Source organism: Mustela putorius, unplaced genomic scaffold, assembly GCF_011764305.1.
Source record: "Mustela putorius furo isolate JIRA1106 unplaced genomic scaffold, ASM1176430v1.1 tig00000450_pilon_pilon_pilon, whole genome shotgun sequence".
Taxonomy (NCBI): Eukaryota; Metazoa; Chordata; class Mammalia; order Carnivora; family Mustelidae; genus Mustela; species Mustela putorius.
The window spans coordinates 14,647,138-14,668,161 of NW_025421385.1; the positions used below are offsets into that span (position 1 = coordinate 14,647,138).

Here is a 21,024-nt window from a genome sequence, read left to right on the forward strand (position 1 = left end):
GTTACTTCAATGTCTACGACCTCGAGCTTTCCAGAAAAGACTTGTATAACCACTAAGTCAATGTAAGCTGCATGAATGGTCTGACTAGGGAAAAGGTAGAAGAAATTGTTTGAGGCCAAGTGATACACTTGCTTTGTAGCTGAGTTAGAAATAGTTTAAAACCCAGAAAGAATATTTAGTTGAGATTTGATCAGATGGGATATTTAACCTAATACTTTCTTTAGAGCTGATAACAAAGGTTTTAGTCAGTGAATGAAGTGAAATCAAGTTTAGCCACCATGTAGCACATTTATGCAGTAATGATTTCTTTTAAAGTGTTCTTTTATTTAAAGAATTCTTTTTTTAAAAAATTAAGTGTTCTCTTATTAAAATGGTTATGTCTAGCCTGAAGTTCACCTATCCAGAATTCAAAGAAAAAGTGTCCATTTTTTGGAAGGGAGAGAATTATCATTAAGTAAGTTTCCATAGGGGGTATCTGTCACATCACTTCATTGAAACACTGGAGATATTAAGCCCCATTTAATAAATGGAAGGCTCAGGAAAGGAACAGTACCTTAGCCCAAAGGCACACAATTAGGGACTGACAAAACGTTAGCATTCAAGACAGCCAGTCCAAAATTCCATGGCCCCTTCCCTACAATACCATCACCAATACTAGTATGATTTGTCAAATTTCTAACAAAATGGTGACTTGCCTTATAGACTTGTTGACCCAGTGCACAAGATAAGCAGAATCTCATTATTATTTCTTGATATTATATTCATTATAAGCTATTTCACTTCAGCTTCATTGCACATATGCAGTAACCTGAATATGCTAGAAAATTCTTTCACAGTACATGATTATTTTTAACTCATTTAGAAGTTATACATTCAATATGATTAAGCAGGATGGAAAGCTAGTTTTAATCAATAAGCAAATGGCTTTTAAATACAGCAATATACAGATGATAAAGTCATAAAAAGATTGAAGGGTTTTTTTTTTTTTTAATGAAAAGGTAGACACAAGTACAAAGGATAATCTAAGAAACCCAAAGAAATTGTGAGCCCTGAATTGCAGAGAATAGAGCAGAGTATAAAGTTCCTTACAGTAGGCAGAAGAAAGGGAAGAAAATTGGCTCGTTGAAAATGATGAGGGAATTGGAGACAGGGATAAGGAAATGACGGTCATTTTTCCCATGATTTTAAAGTGAAGGAATAGAACACAGAGCTCCTGAAACTAAAGATTTTATTTTTCAGGGAGAAAGCACATAAAGACCACATAATGTAGAGAAAAGAAAGATATAAGTTTTGATGAAATGTCCTGAATGGAAATGAGAATAATGAGGGACGGATGGATGGGGGAGTTTCTAATGGCGCTACTTTTGGAAAATTACCAGATTACTCCAACTTTTTAAAAGGAATCATTTTGGAACGAAGTACCTGATAGCTATAAGAATATTCTGGTAATTTGGTGATGCTTATAATTTTTAGCTCAGTAGGTAAAAAAGAAGATCTAATTTAATATGTTATTCTTCATAATATTACAATTTTACAAAATCTGACATAGCACATTGGGAAAGACAGCCTTCTTTGGGAGAACAAAATTAAATCTGACTATATATGAACTGAAGTAGGAAAAAAGATCACACACGTTATCAGATCCTATCAGAATAAGCTGTTCTACTTAATCTTCATAGGTATTCTAATAGAACAAACTTTCTAGAGTTACTCTCTGGATATTATGAGCTAATGATTAAAATTATTAAATACAGTAACTAGCTCATCTGCCACAGATATTAGTTATACTGTCATTGGAATAATTCTTCTTTGTACCAGTGAATGCCATTATTTGAAACAGGGTGAGACTTAACAGAATGAACTTGTTCAAAATGAAGTGTGTGCATCTACAAAAGCTTAATTATAATTACATAGTCAATTGTGATCATTTTCAATAGTTCTTGGCAATGACAAATGAGCATAATGAATTCCATTAATGGACTGATGTGCTCTGTTTACCTGCCAGGGGAGGACTTAATAAAAGTGTCAGAAATAGGAGGAGAGCATATGAACAGGTACAGGTGAAAACCCGTCCGGTGGTGTGAGTGGAACCATCATGTAACAAATGAGATTTCAATTTATTCAAGGAAGTTATTTTCAAACCAACATACCAAAAGTCAGTATGCAAATCCTCAGCTGGCAAAATGGCTACTTTCAGCTTTTACCTTTTTAATAAGTGAAAACGATATTAAGCTCGATATTCTCTCACTCCGAAATTTCCTGTTATCATAAAACTCTAAGGTAGTGGAAAACGAGGATTATTATTATTATTATTATTAGAGCATGAGATCTGTCCCTGCCTGGATTTCACAAATGTCATAGTGCAAGGTGATGACTGACACCATATTTTCCTTTGGTGGGATTAGAAACCAGCTGTTCACCTCTTCCATAAAACAATATACATTTCATCAGGGCTAACCTCTATGATTCAATTGTCTTCAAATGGCACACATAACAAAAAACAAGTCGGGATTGAGTGAACTGTGGCCACAAACACTTTTAACAAGGGAGCAACATAGGTTAAGCAAGTCAAATCAGCCTTTCACTTAAGTAACCAAAATTCATTTCAACTGAACTTAAAAATTAAGGGATTCATAAATGAAATTCCACATGTAATGGAAGACCCAGCCTCTACCAACCACACAGAATGCTTTGGGTTTCTCTTACAATGGACTCTCCCTCCTTCGCTTCTCTAATTTGAAGTTTCCCGATTGTTAGCACAGCACAATGGAACTCTCTGTGGTGACGGAGTGTTCTAGATACAGCTGGGCTGTGTAATAAAGTAGCCAGCCACTAGCCACTTGTAGCTGAGCATTTGATTGAGGTTCATACAACTGAGTTGCACTTACGATATTATTTGATTTTAATTGATTTCAGTTTAATGGTTATAATGGCTAGTGGCCACCGATTGGGCCATGCATTGGACCAGTGTGTAACATGAAGTAATATCTGATGATATTTAATAGAGTTCAGAGATAACAAAGACCTGCCATCTCAGTGGGACTCAACTCCAGATGCACATCAGAATCTCTGGGGAATTCTTTGGGAGCCTGGGTTGATCAGTCAGCTAAGCATCTGATTCCTGAGTTCAGCTCAAGCCATGGTCTCATAGGTTGTGAGATCGAGCCCTGCAGTAGGCTCTTTGGTTCTTAGTAAGGAAGTCTGCTTGAGACTCTCTCCCTCTCCCCCACCCCCAATAAATAAATAAATCTTTTTCTAAAAATACAGAATCATCTAGGGAATTTTGAAAGCCATTCTGGGACCATCCCTCAGGGTCTAATCTAACTGATTTGGAGAAGGGCAATCAATGGAAGCGGGATTGTGATCTCTTAATCAGAACAATACAGGAACCAAAGTAAGGAAGATGCTCTCAAGGTTAGCAATTCCAGAACTGTATTCATTTTGCATTACCGTGGAGGCAACTGTGAGCAGCAAGGCAGCCCCTTCCAGAGTCAGAGAAGGTTATGAAGTGAGACTGCGGTTTTAAAGCTTCTGATTGATTTTCAGAGATAGTCAGAGGGAGCTATACAGATATAGGAAAATGAAATATAGAAAAGATAACAGCATGGGAAGAAACAGGAAAACTCTGAGTGTAAAACAAAATTATAAAACTTCTAACAAATGAACCAGTTGATATAGTTATTGAATATACTAGAAAGAAAAGCCATACAAAAAAATTTTTTCTGTAATGATGTTATCAAAATATCTGAGATTAGGAACAACATTTAATTACATTAGCCCAGGGATAGACTTTTCTGTAAGATACACTACTGACCACATAGCTCTATACTTTTCTGATTGTACATCTCTATTCGGAAAAAATACTTAAGCAAGCACTCCCAATACATGTGTATATTTAATTACATTAAAGTGCTCATGTGCTAACACGTGATGTGAATATAACACAGACAAGTTGAAATACGATCTTCTTGATGAAACCAAAAAAAGCAAGGAATTATATTCTTTTCTTCCCACTCTTGAAGAGATTGTGTTCCGTGCTTCCAAAACTATTTGCAAAATAGTTTGAATGATTTGACAGGAAAATTTAGAAACTGACCCATTAACTACTGCTTGTGATAAATACCAATGAGATTCTAATCACCGTTTTACAGATGGATGATCTGTGGCACAATACAGGTCCACAAAGGAATCCAGTGCTCTCTATGTGAAATCTCAATATCAAGGTGAACTTTCATCACTACAGAGTTCACACTGTGTAAGTTAAAAGATGAATGTCACCTATCAGAGGTTGGGAGTATGACCAAGGCCAACAAGAAAGATCCATTTGGGTTTTACCCTGTTCTTTTTTTTTTTTAATTATTAATTTATGATTCTCTATATAGGATTTGCTGCTACTACTTACTGTAGCATCTACATCTGTTCTGTCCAACCCAGTAGGCACTAGTCACATGTTGCTGTTTGAATTTAAATTTAAGTCAAATTTAAAAGTTCCTCACACTGGCAACGGGTCATCTGCTCTATAGCCACATGTGGCTAATGGATGCAAAAATGGGTAAAGGTGATTAAGAAATACAGAGTTCTAATTATAAAATAAATAAATCATGGGAATAAAAAGTATAGCATGGGGAATATAGTCAATAATATTATAATAATTTGTATGGTGACAGATGGTAACTACATTTATCATGATGAGCACTGAGCAATACATATAATTTTTGAATTACTAATGTTGTACATCTGAAACAAATATACTAGTGTATGTTAACTACACTTCAATATAGAAGTAAATAATCAAATAGGGATGGAAGTTACTTCTGGTAAAGGCACTACACATGTAGAAAAAGGTATGGAATTAGTAATTGGACAAACATGGAGCTCAAATCTTCACTCTATCCCCGAGCATTCAAATTACTCAAACTCTCTGAAGCGGAGTTTGGTCATCATTAAAATTACTTTAAAAATATAATTCAATGGAAGGTTGCCCAATGCAAATGTGTGTAATGCCACAGAACTGTACACTCAAAAATGGTTGAAATTGTGAATTTTGTCACGTATTTTATACATGACATGTACAGAATTTATAATTTTACCACAGTGAAAAAAAAAAACCTACTTCCAAAGAAATGGACAGGACAGAACAGAATATTTCCATCTTAGCAGAAATTCTATGAAACAGTGCTACACTAGATATGTAGTTACCCTTCTAGAACTGTCAGAGATGAAAAAGATACTGCTGCCAACAGAATGTCCTCTCCACCTAGTTTTTGCAATAATGAGAATTGTTCACACCTTCTCCACCCCCTCTTTTATCCTCTGTCTCCACGTTCGTAGCATCTTACAGCTGGTTTTTTTGGTGGCCCCTGCCTACAGATCATCCCCTCCCTGTCCCCAAGCCAGCCGATGCAGAGAAAGATGGTATGTCAGCATTCCTCCTTGTCTGTCTGGTGAAGCTTGTGATTAAATCATGCTCCCAGACACAGCACAGCATACATTCCACACCCACACCTAAGGTCTGGGCAAACAGCTGTGTTGTTCACCAAACATCCCTCACTTTGTACCTACCACTCCTGAACAGCTCAACTGGCCAAATTCCAGAGGTTCTGCTTCTGCCCAAGCTTTTCAGCTCTAAACTCAATGGTAGCTGGAGAACCACATATGGCACTTGCCAATGTGCCTTCCAGAAATGGACTCCATTCCCAGAGCCCGTACCTGATGGTGCATGTCCTAACCCCCATCCACAGATAACCTGGCATTGGTTTACACAGTCACTCCTTCTGCAAACTTTCCTAGTGGCTGAACCTGGCCTTCTTTGCTACACCCACTGAATGCAGTGCCTTGGACTGACACTGACTTCCTGGGGTTCATTTAACTTTTCTCATCTTCAACTGTGCTCTGGCTTAAGGTATAGTAGGCCCTCTCACCCTGCCTCAGTTGGCCCTCTTCCTTCATCCCACAAACAGCCTCAAGCTGGAGATTCCCCAAGGAATGACATAATTCACTAAAACCCCACAGTCCTTTGCCTCACTGCGAATGGCTAGCAGATGTCCAAGGGAGCTTGCGCCAATGTGATGAAGCTTTCCCTTTGAGTCTGGAATAGAACTCATGACCTTGGTGTCATTAGCACCAAGCTCTCACCAGCTGAGCTAACATGCCTCTAAGTTTCAACAGAAGTTCAAGGTCACAGAGATTGGGTTGCCTTTTTCCATTTTATTCTCTGAGGATAAGGTGAATTACCTTGATTGCAGAAGTTGCCCAAATAAAAATATTTCAACTTTGTGATTTTTTAGAACAGCGTGTACTCTGAGTGGATGTGAAATGAGCTACCATCTATCAGTTACAAAATCGCTCTGGAAAGAGACCTGATGACAGTGGGGCGTCTTGCTGAGAAAAAATTACTTTAAACATAAAATCATTCAACTCTTTGCCAGTCATTGCCTTAAGAAAACACATTCAGATAAAAGGATGGGGCATAAGTCATTGTTTCGAAACAATTTTTTTCTCGATTGCTCGGAAGGCTTTCATTGTTTGTGAAATCCTTTGTTCCTTATTTAGTGTTGGCCCACTTACCTTCAAGAGGGATTGAAAACATGCTGATAAGAAAGGGGAAAGTTAATTTATTTTTCCACAGCTTCATTAAGTATCTCCTGTGTGAATTACACTAGTCACTCCTGCTTCAGTTTTATGTAAGGTAGGGGAAGGGTACCCAGTGAGTGGCTCTTTGTGTATTCTTGCCATTTCCATGGCCGCCTTCCATCATCAAAGACACAACTATGGTCAGCAAACATACGAATATCCCAAAAGTCAGAGATTTATCATTGATATTTCTACATTGTGATGATGAGTTGAATGAACTCATTCAAAGATATCTCTGAACTCACCTAAAATATAGTGAAGTACCAAATGAGGAATTAAATAATTACAGTTGTGAAATTTCATCCATTAAATGCAATAATGACAATGTACAGAGTTGTTATAGTCAGACAGCTGGTCAATCTCACTCCCAAAAGAGAGGAAGAAACATAAAAAGAAAAAGAATTGCCAGGAATAAATTTCCTAAAAATGAAAAAACGGGATAGATGTTATCCCACTAAACCTATAGAAGAATATCAAAGTTTTTTTTTACTATTTTATTTATAAATACTTCATGCATATTGTTGAAAATAGAAACTATAGAGAATTTTATAAGCAAGAAACAAAAATCATACATAATTCCCTTCCAGGGCTAACTGCTGCTACACCTCTATTGTCTCTCCTTCCGGAATCATTCACTCCCCTCTTTATTGCTCTATACAAACCTACACAAATTAAGATGCTTAAGTACTATTCATAAGCCGCTTTCTTCACTATATATTCCATGTCAGTAAGTACATTTCCATATATCATAATCTGTAATGCTTGCAGTGTGTTATTTTATATTATATATCATTATTTCTCAACAAGCCACTACTGGATTGGTTTTCATAACATATAGCAAGCATGTATATATTTTGATTCAGCAATTCAAGTTCAAGGAATGAATTCTAAATAAATAATTATTTGGCTGTGCCAAGACTTAGCAAAAAAGCTATTCATAGTCTTGTTTAAAATCATGAAAGATGGGATGCCTGGTGGCTCAGTCTGTTATGTGGCCAACTCTTGATCTCAGCTCAGGTCTCGATCATAAGGTCATGAGTTCAAGCCCCTTGTTGGGCCCAAAGAAAAGGAAATTATGAAAATTAGGTGTTTGCTTCAGTAGCACATATATTAAAATTGGAAAGAAAATCATGGAAGTTAGAAACAACATACTAATAATTTTAAAAATATCTAAATTAATTATGATATGTCTATACTGGAATGTTAATGCAGCTACCCTAAAAAATCTTGTTTTGAAGAATATTGAATAGCATGCGAATATATAAACAAATAGGCACTATTATCCTTAATTTATAATTTTTAATAAATACATGACATTTCTGAAAAGCAAGATAATGTAATTATTAAAAGATATGTCTTAAAACTATCAGTAAAATGAGATCGCTAGGAGGATTTTTTTTTTAATACAGAGCAATGCCTCTTGGAAGAAATTTTACAATATTATTGAAAGTCATTTTAAAAGACCTAAAATAATGGAGAGTTTTATAATGTCAATGGGTGGGAAGACATAATATCACCAAGATGTCAATCCTTCCTAAGTTAATTTATACATTCAATACAATTTCATTAAAAGTTGATTTAAAAATTCCATTGGAAGTAAAAATAGCTGTGAATAGCCAAAACAATTTTGAAGAAGAACAAAGTCCTTTCCAAGAAGGATTATAAAGTCAAAGTAATTAAAAAGCTATGGAAATTGAAACTGGGCTTAGTGAAGGCATAAACAAATAGAGGGAAAAAAATAGCAAAAAGAGCCGATAATCAAGATTCTCATATAGGGGAACCTCACAGATACTGGAAGTACCTTTACTTTATAGATCAATGAGAAAACTATATAGATCAATGAGAAAATGATGTGTTATTTAATTAATAGCTCTGAGACAATTTGATTGTCCAGATGAAAAAAAGTAAAATTTTATCCCTACCTTTTATCATAAACAAAAATCTCCTTGAGCTGGAATAAATAACAAAACATGAAAAAGATACATTAATACTTTTAAAACAGAATATAGGTAAATAACTCTATGGTGTTCAGGCAAGAAGGGATTTATTAAACAAAATTCAAAGAAAAACTGTAAAGAAAAAGTATGATGTTTCCTTTTTTAAATTTAATTTAATTTTATTTTTTTCAGTGTTTCAAAATTCATTGTTTGTGCACCACACCCAGTGCTCCATACAATATGTGCCCTCCACAATACCCACCACCAGGCTTACACCACTTCCAGCCCCACTGCAAAATCCTCAGTTTGTCTCTCAGAATCCACAGTATTTCATGGTTTCTCTCCCCCTCCAATTTCCCCCAACTCACTTCTCCTCTCCATCTCCCAATGTCTTCCGTGTTATTCCTTATGCTCCACAATTAAGTGAAACCATATTATAATTGACTCTATACTTTACTTATTTCACTCAGCATAATCTCCTCTAGTCCCGTGTGTGTTGATACAAAAGTTGGGTATTCATCCTTTCTGATGGAGACATAATAAGCCATTATATATATGGACCATATCTTCTTTATCCATTCCCCTGTTGAAGGGCATCTTGGTTCTTTCCACAGTTTGGTAACTGTGGCCATTGCTGCTATGAACATTGGGGTACAGTTGGCCCTTCTTTTCACTACATGTGTATCTTTGGGGTAAATACCAAGTAGTGCGATTGCAGAATCATAGGGAAGCTCTATTTTTAACTTTTTGAGGAAATCTTCACACTATTTTTCAAAGTGGCTGCACCAACTTGCATTCCCACCAACAGTGTAAGATGGTTCCCTTTTCTCCACATCCTCTCCAACACATGTTGTTTACTGTTTTGTTAATTTTGGCCATTCTAACCGGTGTAAAGTGGAACTCAATGTGGTTTTGATTTGACTCTCCCCAATGGCTAGTGATGATGAACATTTTTTCATGTGTCTGATAGCCATTTGTATGTCTTCTTTGGAGAAGTGTCTGTTCATGTCTTCTGCCCATTTTTTGATGTGATCATCTGTTTTGTGTGTGTTGAGTTTCAAAAGTTCTTTATAGATCTTGGATATCAGCCTTTTGTCTTTACTGTCATTTGCAAATATCTTCTCCCATTCCGTGGGTTGCCTCTTTGTTTTCTTGACTGTTTCCTTTGCTGTGCAGAAGGTTTTGATCTTGATGAAGTCCCAAAAGTTCATTTTTGCTTTTGTTTCCTTTGCTTTTGGAGACATGTCTTGGAAGAAGTTGCTGTGGCTGATGTCAAAGAGGTTACTGCCTATGTTCTCCTCTAGGATTCTGATGGATTCCTGACTCATATTAAGGTCTTTTACCCATTTCGAGTTTACCTTTGTGTATGGTGTAGGAGAATGGCTGAGTTTCATTCTTCTATACATAGCTGTCCAATTTTCCCACGCCATTTATTGAAGAGACTGTCTTTTTTCCACTGTATATTTTTTCCTGCTTTGTCTAAGCTTATTTGACCATAAAGTTGAGGGCTCTCAATATCTGGGCTCTCTACGCTGTTCCACTGGTCTATGTTTCTGTTTTTGTGCCAGTACCATTCTGTCTTGACAATCACAGTTTTGTAGTAAAGCTTGAAATCAGGCAATGTGATGTCCCCAGTTTTGTTTTTCTTTTTCAACATTTCCTGAGCAATTTGGGGTCTCTTCTGGTTCCATACAAATTTTAGGATTGTTTGTTCCAGCACTTTGAAAAATGCCAATGGGATTTTGATTGGGATGGTACTAAAAGTATAAATGGCTCTAGGCAGTATAGACATTTTGACAATGTTTATTCTTCCAATCCATGAGCATGGAATGGTCTTCCATCTTTTTGTGTCTTCTTCAATTTCTTTCATGAGTGTTCTGTAGATCTTCAAGTACAGATTTTTTAAAACTATTTCTTTTTTTTAAGATTTTATTTATTTATTTGACAGAGAGAGAGATCACAAGTAGGCAGAGAGGCAAGCAGAGAGAGAGGGGAAAGCAGGTTCCCCACTGAGCAGAGAGCCTGATGTGGGGCTCGATCCCAGGACCCTGAGATCATGACCTGAGCCAAAGGCAGAGGCTTTAACCCACTGAGCCACCCAGGCACCCCTCAAGTACAGATCTTTTACCTCTTTGGTTAGGTTTATTCCCAGGTATCTTATGGTTCTTGGTCTACAGTAGATGGAATCAATTCTCTAATTTCCCTTTCTATTTTTTCATTGTTAGTGTATATAAGAAAGCAACTGATTTCTGTACATTGATTTTGTATCCTGCCACATTACTGAACTGCTGTAGTTTTGGGGTGGAGTCTTTTGGGTTTTCCATATAATGTATCATGTCATCTGTGAAGAGAGTTTGACTTCTTCTTTGCCAATTTGAATACATTTTATTTCTTTTTGTTTTCTGATATCTGTTGCTAGGACTTCTAGTACTGTTTTTGAACAACAGTGGTGACAGTGGACATCCTTGTCATGTTCCTGATCTCAAAGGGAAGGTTGTCAGCTTTTTCCCATTGAGGATGATATTTGCTGTGGGTTTTTCATAGATAGATTTTATGAAGTTGAGGAATGTTCCCTCTATCCCTAAACTTTGAATCATTTTAATCAGGAAAAGATACTGTATCTTGTCAAATGCTTTTTCTGCATCAATTGAGAGGACCATGTGGTTCTTCTATCTTCTCTTATTGATTTGTTCTATCTATCTATTGAGTTGTTCTACATTGATTGATTTGTGAATGTTGAACCACCCTTGCATCCCATGGATAAATCCCACATGGTCATGGTGGATGATCTTTTTAATGTACTGTTGGATCCTATTAGCTAGGATCTTGTTGAAAATCTTGGTGTCCGCATTCATCAGGGATATTGGTCTGAAATTCTCCTTTTTGGTGGGGTCTTTGCCTGGTTTGGCGATCAGGGTAATGCTGGCTTCATAAATAGAGTCTGGAAGTTTTCCTTTTGTTTCTATCTTTTGAAACAGCTTCAGGAGAATAGGTATTATTTCTTCTTTGAATATTTGGTGGAATTCTCGAGGGAATCCATTAGGTCCTGGACTCTTGTTTCTTTGGGAGGTTTTTGATGACTACTTCAATCTTGTTACTAGATATTGGACTATTCAGGCTGTCAATTTCTTCCTAATTCAGTTTTAGAAACTTAATAGGTTTCCAGAAATGCATCCATTCCATCTAGGTTACTTAACTTATTGGCATATATATATATATATATATATATTGGCATATATATATATATCTGCTGATAATAATTTCTGATAATTGTTTCTATTTCCTTGGTGTTAGTCATGATGTCTCCCTTTTCATTCATACTTTCATTAGTTTGGGTCCTCTTTCTTTTCTTTTGGAATAGTTTGGCCAATGGCTTATCGATCTTATTGATTCTTTCAAAAAACCAGCTTCTAGTTTTGTTGATGTTTTCTACTGTATCCCTAGTTTCTCATTGACCTCTGCTCTAATCTTGATTATTTCCCTTTTTGTGTGGGGGGTTGGCTTAACTTGTTGTTGATTCTCCAGTTCTTTAAGGTGTAAAGAGAGCTGATGTATTTTGGACTTCTCCATTTTTTTGAGGGAGGCTTGGATGGCTATGCATTTCCTCCTTAGGACCACCTTTGCCGTATCCCATAGGTTTTGAACCGAAGTGTCTTCATTCTCATTGGTTTCCATGAATTGTTTAAGTTCTTCTTTGATTTCCTGGTTAATCCAAACATTCTTAAGCAGGATAGTCTTTAGCTTCCAAGTGTTTGAATTCATTCCAAATTTTTCTTGTGGTTGAGTTCCAGTTTCAAAGCATTGTGACCCAGTCTATGGTCTATTCTGAAGAAGGTTCCATGTGCACTCAAGAAGAATGAGTATTCTGTTGTTTTAGGGAGAAATGTTCTGTATATATCTATGAGGAACATCTGGTCCAATGTGTCATTCAGTGCTCTTGTTTCTTTATTGATGTTCTGCTTGGATGATCTATCTATTACTGAGAGTGGTGTGTTAAGATCACACCACCACTATTAATGTATTCAAATCAATATGACTCTTTATCTTGATTAACAATTGTCTTATGTAGTTGGTTGCTCCCGTATTGGAGGCATACTTACCATTGCTAGATCTTCTTGGTGGATACATGCTTTAAGAATGATGTAGTATCCTTCTTTATCTCTGACTACAGTCTTTAGTTTAAAATCTAATTTCTCTGATATGAGAATCACTACCCCAGCTTTCTTTTGAGGCCCATTGGCATGAAAGATGTTTCTCCATCCCTTCATTTTCAGTCTGGATGTATCCTTAGGTTCCAAATGGGTCTCTTGTAGACAACATATGGATGGGTCCTGTCGTTTTATCCAATCTTCAACCCTGTGCCATTTTATGGGAGGGTTTAGGCTATTCACCATTGAGTGATTATTGAAAGATAATTTCTTATTGACATCATGTTGCCTGTGAAGTCCTTATTTCTGTAGGTGGTCTCTGTAAATTTCTGTTCTATGACATTCTTGGGTTCTTTCTTCTTTTATAGAACCCCCCCCTTAATATTTCTTGTAGTGCCAGCTTGGTGGTCACATACTCTTATAAACCTTGGCAATCTTGGAAGCTCTTTATCTCTCTCCATCCACATTGAATGTCAGCCTTGCTGGATAAAGTATTCTTGGCTGCATGTTCTTCTCATTTAGTGCCTTGAATATGTCTTGCCAGTCTTTTCTGGCTTGCCAGGTGTCTGTGGACAGGCCTTATGTTATTCTGATGGACCTTCCTCTGTACATAAGTATGATAAATTTCATACTTTAAAAATTAAAATTTTCCATGAAATAGATGACACCATAAACACAGCAAAGACAAGCTACATACTATATTAACACATTTGCAATACACAAAATAAATAAAAAATTAGAATTCAGAATATATAAAGAGTTCTGAAAAGTCAATAAGAAAAAAACAACCCAATGCTACTTGTACATTTTTCTTACTGGCATCATGCTGCTATAGTATTTGGACATAAAAATTTAGAGCTGTGATAGGTGTCTCTTTAAGAGGTCTTTTTCTTTTAACCTGGCTCACTATTTTTTAAGCACTTGTCTAGTCCAGTTTCATTTAATTTTTTAAAAGTTTTATGAGTTAGACAAAATTCACTTGCAATTGATTTTTAATGGCATTTATGTATTTTTTAATTTCTCTCTCAATATTTTAAACTGTTTCTTTCCTAAATCAAAATTAATCTTGACTAATACAGTTTCTTAAAAAACAGTCATCTGTTTTAAAAAAGTACTTTTAATTTCCTCATTTGACAAAGAAAACTCTGTCATTGAGTTCATTTTTGGGGGTTTATCCATCACCTGTTTTGCCACCTGTGTAAAAAGTTTTTAAAAATATCTCATAGTTCTCAAGCTCTTATAATTTTTTAAAGAGGGTATCTAACATCATTTATTCTACCTTCTAACATCAACCTTCTGTTAATGTGCTAATCCTCACCATTTAGAGGTCTTACATCTGTCTCTCATCATCTTTTCATCTTTTCAGATGTGGGTGTGGGGTCTAATATCGAAGCCTGATTTAGATTTTCAATAAAAGTTTCAAGTCATTTATTTTTACAGTGTAAATCTTGAACTAATATCTTTCTTGCTTTCAAATAGAAATGTTAGCCTGTCTATAGACTATGCTCATGATACCCAGGAATCTTTCTTAATTTCTGTACTTTTTCCTTGAATTCTTAGAAGTAAGCTCTTGAAACAGTTTACCATCTTACTTTTAACCCAAAAATTTCTCTCTCTTTTTTAATGGAAAAGCAGGTTCTACTGGTCTATTCTGTTTTTAAGGATTATGCCCCAAATCTAAGTCCTAATTATAGGAATACGTCCTTTATTTGATATGCCTCCATTTATTTTCCTATTATCACCTGATTATTTGAAATTCAAATTTCTTTTTTTCCTACCATGAGGTTCCCCTGCTGTACCTGAATCATCATCAGCTCTGTGTGACTAAGGGATATGCATTTCATCTGCATTTCATCTCCCCCTCTGTTCTGACTGCTTCTAGCATTCTGAGCACATTTGGAGTATCAAACCTCAGTATTCTACCACATCCCTTGTCAGTCCTTACCTCTCTTTTTCCTTTCTGTCTTTCAAAGTAACACCAGTACACCCACTATCCCTGTAGATGCTCTTCTATGCTATGCCTGGCTGGCTGTCCCATAGCTGGCCCTGCCTTTTGCTATCTCGGTATTCTTGCACTGGACTTGAATGCTTTGTTGGAGTATTTTATTTTTTAAATATTCTCAATATTTTAAAAACTGATCTTGCTAGGGTTTGTTCTGCTGTTTTTAGTTTTGTTATTTGTCCTTGCATCAGCCGAGTCCTCATGAATATATGACCGATATGGATGGACACTGTTTTAACCCATTACTACTACTTTACCAGCTGGAAAGCTACATCTCCTTGGGGGTAAACAATATATCCATGTGAAGTGAATCAGTTCCACATTTAATTTGGGGAAGGATTCAGCTGAGTAGATGGTGAATGAAGCATTGGGGCAAACATAGTAAGTTCTTCCCAAATCAGTTACTATTAAAAATCCTTAGAACTATCTAAAAAAAAAAAAACAAAAAAAAAAAAAAACAAAAAACACTTTCATGGAATGAATTAAAACCATATTGAGAAAAGGAGAGGGAATTAGAGTGTGTGGATACATTAAAACAAATAGAGTTAATACCTGCTTGCAAGAAAAAATGTCTAGAAAATTAGTGATGGAATTGCCAAACTACATTTAATATTTTATAGGAAATCCCCACTATATAGCATGAAAGGCATATTTTTTTTAAATATTTTATTTATTTATTTGTCATAGAGAGAGAAGCGAGAGCAAGCACAGGCAGACAGAGTGGCAGGCAGAGGCAGAGGGAGAAGCAGGCTCCCTGCCAAGCAAGGAGCCCGATGTGGGACTCGATCCCAGGACGCTGGGATCATGACCTGAGCTGAAGGCAGCCGCTTAACCAACTGAGCCACCCAGGCTGAAAGGCATATTTTTGAATCCTCTACAAAACAATATAATAAACATGAAAATTAGGTTAAAGGGAAAAAACTGAAGTTGACAATCAACAATAAAGATGCTCTACCTAGAACTTCTCAAAACGAATACCTGTAAGAAGTTTCAGCAACCAAAAAAGTTTATTTTATCTGTGATACTGAATATTATTAAAATAACAATGAATTATTATTCATTACACTGAATATTATTAAAATAACTCAACAATATGGAAATTTTATTTTTAACCTAGTAATTTTAGAAATGAATTTTTACACCCTTAAAATGAGCTTTTTTTTTTACTAAAATGTATAGTTTTATTTGTTATGATAGTTGTAGTACTTAGTGTTAGTACTTTTCATGTTTAAAACTGCATAATAAATTTTCCGTAAGTCTATGCACATGTAAAAAGTGGGAAGAAAGAGTGTGCGATAATTACGGTAGTGGTATTACTTCTGTCAGGCTTACATGATCTGACTAATAGACTAATGCCAAGGTAATTGTTTAATTAAACATTAAGATAAACCACCTCTTGAGGCACCTGGGTGACTCAACTGGTGAAGCATCTGACTCTTGGTTTCAGCTCAGGTATGATCTTAGGGTCGTGGGATAGAGCCCTGCGTCAGGACTCTGCACTGGGTGTGGACCCTGTTTAAGATTTTCCCTCTCTCCTCTGCCCCTCCCCTGCCTCCTCTTGCTCTCTCCCTCTCTAGAAAATAAACAAATAAATAAAGCACCGCTTCTCCTTCTTCTGTTTTCATTAATCTCACCATCAATAACAAATATATAAAAAATATCACTATGCTGTGAATAAAACAAGCATATGACTATCCCTATAGAAATTAAAAATCTAATTGGAAAAATAGAAAATAGACATGCTTTTAAAACACAATATTCTTATTAACTTGTTAGCTTGGCTCAACTATCTGGCACATAGAAGGTGAATCCTACACCCCATTCAATTCAGTGCTCAACAAATAAAGTGACCCAGGAAGTTTGGGTACTGGTGGAGCAAAGCACAGAGGTCCAGGAAATAACTGGCATGGGCACTGTACCCCTCGAGAGGTCAGCCTGGGGATGAGATGTGGGGACAGTGTTAAGGACAGAGCTCAGTAGTTGGCATCTCTATCGGTAAGTGACAGCAAAGTCTGTACATGATTCTATCAAAGAGAGAATAAGCGGTCAGATAAATAACCTATGAGTCAAAAATCAAAGCTTCTGTGTAGATGGGGTCATGTCCAAGATAAGAAATGGAGGCAAGGCAGAGGACAGATGTTGAAGTATATGTTAAAATCAAGGGAGCAGAGGTCAAGCAAGAGTCAGAGCCAAGATGGTGGAAACTGGTCTCCGGCAGCCGGAATTGACTGGACACCAAGGTGTCTAACTTGTCCTTGAGCTGGCGGGATTCAAAAAGCTCATTTCCTGGATTAACACAGGAGCTCAACCAGTAGCTCACATGACTTTCTGATTCACACAGAGCAAGAATATTATGAGATACTCAGAGGGAAAAGGTGATGATTTCCAGAGTGTCCTACATGAGTTACAGAGAGGGGCTTTATTAAACAGGAAAATGTATTACTAATAAATAAAATATTTATAAGTAACCGCAGATTGAAAGGAGGAATAAAGGGACAAGGTATGTTCTGTAGTCAATGGGCAGACATGGTTGCTGTGCCCAAAAGTTTCTTAGGAAACAGCAAAGCAGCATGAAAAAAATTGGTGTGATTCAGTGGGTGGAGAAGTCGGAATACCAGGGTAGGAAGGAGGCAAAATTGTAGGTTCCTTGGAGCTAGACACTACATCTTATGTATCACTGATTATCCACATCCAGCTAAGTAAGTAATAACTAATTACTTAGTAATTCCTGATTCATTATGATGAGGATGGTAGTATAGTGGAATAGCATTCTATTTAGAGGTTAGATTAAGTACACAAGGCAAAATTTGTGCATGTTCTTTGTTACATGTTGTAACCAACTTTATGGAGCACTGGCTAAAAGCCAAATACAATACTACAAGTTATACCTTAATTCCTGCACAACCTTATTAGGTAGGAAGTATTACTATTATTACAATTCCTCATTTGACAAATGAAGGAACTCGGGTTTGGAGAAGTTAAGTGTCTTATTCAAGGTCACACATCTCTAGACAGAGCTGAAATTTGAATCCAGGTGGTCTGATTCCAAAGTGAAGGACCACAATGCTACACCATATATGAATAATGATACCTAACATTTGTAAGCAAATCTGTAATTGCCAAACTATATAATTCATCCACTTGATTCTCAGAATAGCCCAATGGAGTAGTTGGTATTTTTACACAAGTATGTCTTCTATGAGACTAGAACCCACAAAGAGAAATCAATAAATCAAGGAAAGGCAGAACGTAACTTGGCAATAGGACAGATCCCCAAGAATGTGAGCCAGAAATTGAAAGTAAGTACAATGGCCCAGCCAGCACACTTGAGCTTGCTTGATTCCTGGGAGCACAATATCACTAGGGTCAGAACTTGTGGGTGAGCTGAGAAAGCAGGAAGTTTGAGGCCAACTCCAATCCTAGGTCTCTTGAGGGAATGAAAGGGTTTCATCCCCTTTTTATGTGAATGGTTTCCTTCCACCCTTAGATTGCCAGGACTCTGTGATCAGTGACCACCTGCTACCCTTGTGCCTCCAAAACCTTCACATAGTAAATGCTCAATAAAGGTTATCTGGAAATGATTTAAGGTAAGGCGTTTGGACTCAGCCTGGCATTTGTTATGTAAAATTTGCTAAATAAAACTGCCAAAAAGTTACTACAAAATAAATGCAGTAACAGCCAGTCTTTTAAAGTAAGCTTCTAAAGATATAAACACCTAAGTATAATTCTGTGTGCCTCTTGCTAACCTTTATTTGCTCAGTCAAGTTTAAACTAAACCACATGTTGCCTCAAGGTGTAACCAGACATTTCTTTATACACGACTCCACACTTTACCTTAGGATCTCTCTTAGGGCTGGCATCGGTTTCCCAGAAGTCTGAGCGCGAGTGTGTCATGGCTTCCACTCATTGCCAGCAAACATCGCCAGATGAGCTTCTGTGATCCTTAATCAGGAACTTCTCCAAAGGTACTATCTAGCCTCCTCCTTTGTCTGCTCCACAAGGCAAAAACCAGAGACTTCCACCAGTTTGGGGACTCAAGTCTTTGGTATAACTACTACGTCTCTAATAACAGAAAGAGCTTAGTTTGGTTCAAGTCCTCTCTCAACAAACTTCGTTCTTGAATTCTTTCATGTGCGTGCCCAAATAGTGGGGATGATACCAGTGATGTTACAGCCACCCTTTCCTAGCTCAGCCCACTACAGTGGCAGTACCACACTCATTTCTGCGACACTCCCTGCTCAGAAGAGAGTCTCTTTCCATGCTCATTACCGAAGAGAATAGCTTCGTCCACCCCAAAAGGTTTTTTCAGTTGCTGGTGGTTCTCCAAATTCAGCATGAAATGTGCCTATCATGGCCGCTGCTGTTGCTCCTCATACCCGGAAATGGAAGTACACTACCTTCAGCTTTAGATTCTGACCTCTGCACTACTAAACTGAACTTAGATTGAGCAACATAAATTTTAAGATTTGAAAGATACTTTAGAAACCACAGAGCCCTAAGCCCGGAAAAGGAAAACTGAGTTCAGAAAAATTAGGTGTTCTGTCCAAGAGTCCTTAGAAGAGCCAGCTCATATACTCAATCCTAAGCCAGGCCTCCTTCTACCTGGCAGGGTTGCCTTTTTTTATACCAGCATAGTCTAAACATTTAAAAAAGAAAACAAAGAGGCTTTACAACAAACACTGAAATTATTATTGGAAAATAGTAAAAACCTGTGGCCTGAAGGAGTAAATGTCCTTTATAAATTATATTAAATATTAAGCAATATTAAGTAATTAAACATTAAGTAACTCAAAAAAATCACCGTATAAATATATTTTAGTACATCAGCTGTGCAACTGGGCCAAATGTATTGATTAATGTTCTTGTGGAAGAAGGGTAATTTTATTTTGTGTCCTTTGTTGCGGTCTATGTGATACTAATATCGTACTTATGCGTGTGTCTCTCTTTCATGATGATCTAAATCACTATTTGTCACCAAGGCAGTGCAGTACCATGGAAAGAGCACTGAAGGAGGAGTCCAAAGGGTCTTGACCTCTTCTCTGAGAAGTTAACTAGCCCTGTGACTTGGAAGGGAGCAATACACTGAAAAACAAAGAAGTGGGCTAGGTGATCTTTAAGCTCTTTTCAGCTCTAAACACCCTTCATTAGCCTCATCCCAATCCTTGAAACTCAAAGTAAACACATGAAAATTCATGAGACCTTAGGTTTACAGAATTTAAAAGCAGCAATTCATTCATACAATTTACTGTCCCCCAAATTCTACCTTTTATAAGTGCTAGCCACAGAAAGGATCTTTATATCATTTCAAGGCCAATTTACTTTTGCAAAAGCAAACTGCAGGAGCAAGAGAGACCCATCCTGAAATTTTTGCCTGGCCTTAAAACACTGTCAGCATTCCTTCTAACTTGCCAGGTCATTCTTAGAAAAGTAAATGAAGATCCCTCTTTCCATCCTTTAAGAACTAAACTGACCTCTAAAAGAGCCATCAAATTATTTTAGTATTAAAAAAATTAACACAGGGGACGCCTGGGTGGCTCAGTTGGTTAAGCCGCTGCCTTCAGCTCGGGTCATGATCCCAGGGTCCTGGGATCGAGCCCCACATTGGGCTCTCTGCTCAGCAGGGACCCTGCTTCCCTCTCTCTCTCTGCCTGCCTCTCCATCTACTTGTGATTTCTCTCTGTCAAATAAATAAATAAAATCTTTAAAAAAAAAAAAATTAACACAGGGGACGCCTGGGTGGCTCAGTTGGTTAAGCAGCGGCCTTCGGCTCAGGTCATGATCCCAGTGTTCTGGGATCGAGTCCCACATCGGGCTCCTTGCTCAGCAGGGAGCCTGCTTCTCCCTCTGTCTCTGCTGCCACTCTGTCTGCCTGTGCTCGCTCTCTCCCCCACCTCTGATAAATAAATAAAATCTTAAAAAAAAATTAACACAGTATTCTAGCTATAACTTAAATACAAATAAAAGTATGACTGCCAGTGTTCTTTGGTTAATTTCATGTATGCAGGAAACTTCCACTAAAAGATTAAATACCCTTACACTTAAGTCCTTTTTGTTTTGCATTCATAAGCAGTTGTAACATACACATGCATACACTAAATCCACATCTGAATAAATGAGTGAAAACTAGCTTATCGGAAACTAGCCCATCTTTCTCCAGGAATACTGGCTCCCATCTGCTTCCGGGTTTTTCTAACTCACTGTGTCCCTTCATTATATGTATAAGAGAGGCATGAAAATAAAATGCACATCTGTTTTCAGCACTCCAACATATGCTATCAGGAATGCCACCTACAAGATTCCTAAT

General features: G+C 37.0%; 1 protein-coding gene across 6 annotated transcripts in view; it reads right to left on the reverse strand.

The window, feature by feature from the left end:
• ESR1 (estrogen receptor 1) overlaps window positions 1-21,024 on the reverse strand; it is a 412,487-nt gene that overhangs the window by 205,942 nt on the left and 185,521 nt on the right. The window lies entirely within an intron of this gene.